Source organism: Puntigrus tetrazona, unplaced genomic scaffold, assembly GCF_018831695.1.
Source record: "Puntigrus tetrazona isolate hp1 unplaced genomic scaffold, ASM1883169v1 S000000712, whole genome shotgun sequence".
NCBI lineage: Eukaryota > Metazoa > Chordata > Actinopteri > Cypriniformes > Cyprinidae > Puntigrus > Puntigrus tetrazona.
Genome location: NW_025048324.1, coordinates 1 through 4,981, shown reverse-complemented (window position 1 = coordinate 4,981; position 4,981 = coordinate 1). Strand labels below are relative to the sequence as shown.

General features: G+C 38.1%; 1 long non-coding RNA gene across 1 annotated transcript; it reads right to left on the bottom strand.

Moving 5' to 3' along the window:
• Window positions 1–1,867: 1,867 nt before the first annotated feature.
• LOC122335072 lies at window positions 1,868–3,716 on the bottom strand. The gene is made up of 3 exons (XR_006248916.1): window positions 3,660–3,716; window positions 3,305–3,342; window positions 1,868–3,018 (listed from the first exon to the last, which is right to left on the bottom strand). It is a non-coding gene; the product is annotated as an uncharacterized LOC122335072 (long non-coding RNA).
• Between the last annotated feature and the right edge of the window lie 1,265 nt (window positions 3,717–4,981).

Genomic DNA, 4,981 nt, shown 5'->3' with positions numbered 1-4,981 from the left:
AATTGGCAATGTGTAAAATATGCGAAAACCGTATAAATTAGTACGAACTGGCCACCTCGTAAAATATGTATGAACTGTAGAGAGATCGGACTGAGCACACCTTATATAATTAAGTGTTAAAGTCGGCATGAAATCAAAATTGACAAGTCTTATTTTTAATGGAACACTGTAGCGTTTATTATAAATAAATGATCCGCGCACTTTATTAAATGTTTTTTAATTCACATGCCCTCATAATTTTTCATCAAAAACCTCCCCTCGCAGTCAAAACAACTCATCTTCTCTTCGGATGATATGACTGTATTCAAACCTGCCTCCATTTTGTTAGCAACGATCCAATCAATTACCGCAGGGCGATCTCAGAAACCATTTCACTCAACTTTAGTTTCATGCCAACTTTAAAGGTGCTGTATGTAGGATCGACACAGAGGTCCAAATTCAAATTATTGAAGATTTTTATGCACCCAGCTACCCTCCTACTCAGACTTGACGCTCACGCAGGTTGCCAGATTCCCGTTCACGCCCCTTTCGCTTGAGCTTCCACGAAATGAAGTACGCTGTGTTTTCCGTCCACCCGTGATTGGGTAAACTGGCAGCGGGCGGGTTTCGCAGTTAACTTAGCATGCTCCTTAAATATCTGCAAGCGTATTACAGCATTTTTATGCTTTATTAAACTCCTACACAAAGCACCTTTAAAGCATATAACTTGTTTCACATTACCCACTGAAGTAAAAACTATAGTTTTATTATGAATAGAAAAATTAAATAAATAACATGAAGTAAACAGGCAGACTAATGACCTTGCAGATTGATTGCAGATGAGCTTCCAGGATTCTTACATTTATTCGCGGTACTAATGTCTGAAATTAAACGGCGCCTTAGAGAAGTGAGGTTGATTCCGTTACAGTTCAATTTGTGAGGCAAATTCGATAAAAACACATGTTATGTCAGCACATTCAGGACTTCTGCTGATGTGAAAGCAGAACTGACTACGTGTGACCATGTAAGTCCTAATGTAGGTCAGCAGAGGCGTCTGCCAGCCAGATGCCCGCTGTATGCAGGACTTTGGAAGCGTGAAATGGAAAGACATGCTTCTTCAACTGTAGTGACCTGTGCATTTAAGAGTGACCAGGCCACTAGCATTAACTCTTTCAAATCGGGAGAGTGAGGTTTACCTGCACAGCTCTCACGAGCAGGCCCCCGTTACATAATAATTATTTAATGGAAAATGGTTTCAGATGGAGTATAGCATGTCGCACCACAGGACGTTACGACTTCCCAGAGTTCATTTATGTAATCTACGCAGCTCCAAATGACGATCAGCGTGCTTGTAGATAATCCCTCGAATCACAAAGATCTCCAAACAGCTGTTCGGTTCACTCCGCCTTTATTTTTTTAAACTAAGCAGCTAGGTTATATCACACTGCGTCAACGCCGTGCAATCCTGTGCCTGGTGGGCCTCCATCCTGCAGAGTTTAGCTCCAGTCTGCTCCAACACATCTGTTTAATTAGGATTGGAGCGGAACTCTTGCAGGAAGACCCTCCAGGAGCAGAACTGGACAGCGCTACGCCGCTGCCTACAAATGAAGATCTCAGTTCTGTGTAGTCAGAAAGAGAGGTGTAAAGAGAAAACAGCCAGAGCCTTGTTAAATAGAAGAGCTAAGTATCAAAAACTCAAAAACAGTGTCATTTAATTGTATATTTCACAACATATTTGCAGTTGCACATTTGTAATGATGATGTTGCAGTTTATACATTTTAAATATATTGCCTTTAAACGTAATATTGAATAACATGCGGTACTAAAGAAAAGATGACCTAAAAATAAAAATTACCCCATATTTTACTCACCCCCAAGCCATCCTAGGTGTGTATGACTTTCCTCTTTCAGACGAACACAGTCACACAGTTTTTTTTAAAAGGCAGCGGCCATTTACGCTAAGTACAAGTAGTAATGGATTCTTTTTATACCAGTTTTTTTTGTCATATGCTATTTATGTGTAAATAGCGTAATTATATGTTATTGACACTAAGTGAAAATAGAATATTTTCTTATAAGTGCAACTAGCAATTGATTCTTAGCAGCATTATTTAGTGATGCTATTTACACTGCAAATAACATTTTCTGCCATTTATACGACTTACACTGAGATCTGCACCTCAGTATTAAAGTACATTATAACAAAGAATGCAACTAATTGAGTGTGAATGTTAATTTTAATTCAAATTATTAAATAAATGCCGTGGTTGACATCCTTAATGGGACGACAAAGTCCTAAACCTACACGATACTTTATTTTCCACTTTTTGATTACTTCCTTCATTGTTATTGGAAATGAATGCTTTTCTGATTTGATTTGAATTTAAAAAGGGAGAAAAAAGAAGACTACCATATATTTTACCATCTGCACCACTGGAGTTGTTAACAAGTAACCGTCCTGTGTAATGATGACTAGCCCAATCACGCGCCGGTGGGCGGAGTTAGTGTAAACAGGCACTGCCAATAAGATTAAAAAGTTTTAAAAATGTATCCTGGCTCATCCAAGCTTAGTAATGCAGGTGGATAGAGGCCTACAGTGTATATCTGCATATGTTAATATGTATAAGTATGTTAGTCAGCTAATACAAAATTTGGGGTTGTCTATTCCTTTAAATCACGACAAAGATTATTAAAACTAAGATTTTAAATGCACTTTAAAATAACATCAGAACGTACTTGTGTGTTAAGAAACATTTACAACAAGTACACTTACTGCAAGTTCCCTTTTATTTCATTAATGTTATGTGATCTAAAACAGCTATTTTTATGAAAAATAACCTTTTTTTTAAGCGCACTACAAGTCTACATTCAATACCCTTAAGATCACTTCTTTTTTACAAAATACAGAAAAATGCAGTGCACACGCTCTCACATCCAGTGCACCGGTGGGAATCGTACCTGCCTGAAGCGTACACTTCTGCCGTGTCGAACAGATTCACTCCATTCTCATAGGCTATAGTCATCAGACTCTCCGCCATCTACAGAAAAATATCCACAGACAAACACATTCAGAGGATGACAGAGACGGGCCCTTAAAAAAATCATTGGTGCAAAACATTTCAGTTACCAAAATGTATTTAAGCTTGTGCAGACTGTGCATTAGATATGTTTGTGTTTGCTTATTGACTACTGCATGTATAGAATGTATAAAGAACCCGCCAACATTTCTCAGAGTATCTTCTTTAAAGTTAAGAGTTTAAGTTACAGAATTCAATGACATGAGTATATAACAGCGTACCAAGAATCATTAAAGTAAAAAATCACCTCATCGGAGATCTGAGATCCAAATGTCACCCAGGTACCTGTGGACAGAAAGAGAGCGTATGAGACAGCGCTACTCGGATTGGTCAAATAATGATTGATTTCAACAGATTTCCCAACATTCCCCTGCGTCGCTGATTACAATACAGCTATCCCTGCCAAAACCCTCAGCCCGATGATTGAGCTAATGCTGCTGTGTCGGGCTGGATTAGATGCTCAGATGGATGTTGAGACTTATTTATAGTTATGAGCGCTTAAGTGGGGATAAATGAAAGCATTTAAACACGGAAAAATAGACACTCCCCCCGACTCTCTTGTTTGAACACTTTCAGAGATAACAAAAAGCTTAGTTACTCACCAAGACCCAAGCAGGAAACACGTAGCCCCGACTTTCCAAGGTTTCTGTGACAAAAAGTAAGGGAGAAAAAGAAAGAATTTAACATTTCGCTAAATAACATTTGCTTTAAGATGTGCTACACTGACCGCTGACATCACAGACGGAGCGATTTCCAAAAATGCATTCTACACATAACATTAAATATGCTTTTTTTATATTAAATGCAGATTGAAAACGCTTCAATACAAGTAAATTGTGCCATAGCATTGTGTAATGAGTGGGGGGGACCGTCGACCGATTATCGGAGCAGATATTACGCATTTTAACGTTTAATTGTCAAAACCAATTTGCAATTTAAAAGCATTTAAAGAAAGTTTTGTCTGAGTCAAGTATAAATGCATATATTACCATGTACGAATTACCTTGGATACATTTTTGTGAAATAAAATACCAAAAATAAAAACCTTTTTGTAATGATTAATAGGTTGCTCAAAGGGTTATTAAACCCCAAAATGAGCATTTTGTCATTAATCGCTACCGCATGTCATTCTAAACCTGTACAAAAATGCTTCATTCATGACATTACAGTGCCTAACTGTTGAATAAAGTCATTATTTCCATACAAAACGTATTCTTTTAGCTTCATAACGTTACGGTTGAACCACTGATGGCAGACTATTCTGCCGATATCTTTCATGCTTTTCTGGTCCCTATCGTTACTTGGCAGCCAATGGGACAGTCACAAGCCTCCTGGTTTCATCCAATGTATCTTAAATTGTGTTCTGAGGATCAACAAAGCTTTTACAGTTTTAGAACGACATACGGGTAAGTGATCAATGACAGAATTTTAATTTTGATTTGGACTAACCCTTTAAACCCTTTAACCTTTTATGACTGATTAATCGATTTACAAAAATGATTCCAGTATAATAATATCCCCACACTATGATATCAACTTTTCATCTTAACACCAGCTAGCACGCACTGGCTAATGGATATAGAGCTGTATTCAAAACCGCTGTAAAATAGCCAATAGAAAAGTGTTGAAAGCTATAGTAGCACCCGTGGTGTTTTTAATTTCAGATGCATGCTGTTTGCGAGAACACCAGTTGAAGATCGTCTATGCGTTCCCGATGCATGCTTTTCATTTCAGCCTCTGCTCGCTTATACGTCCGATAGAAACAGAGAGATAGAAAGAGACAGATTGTCAGCGTGTTTAGATCCAGGCGGCTGAACCACGCTTTCTCTTCTCTGCATCTATTTTTGTTTGCCCGGCCAGTCTATTTATAGAAATGTTGCAACTGTGCATTTGTTTGCATCCAGTGTGTGTGTGTGTGTGTGTG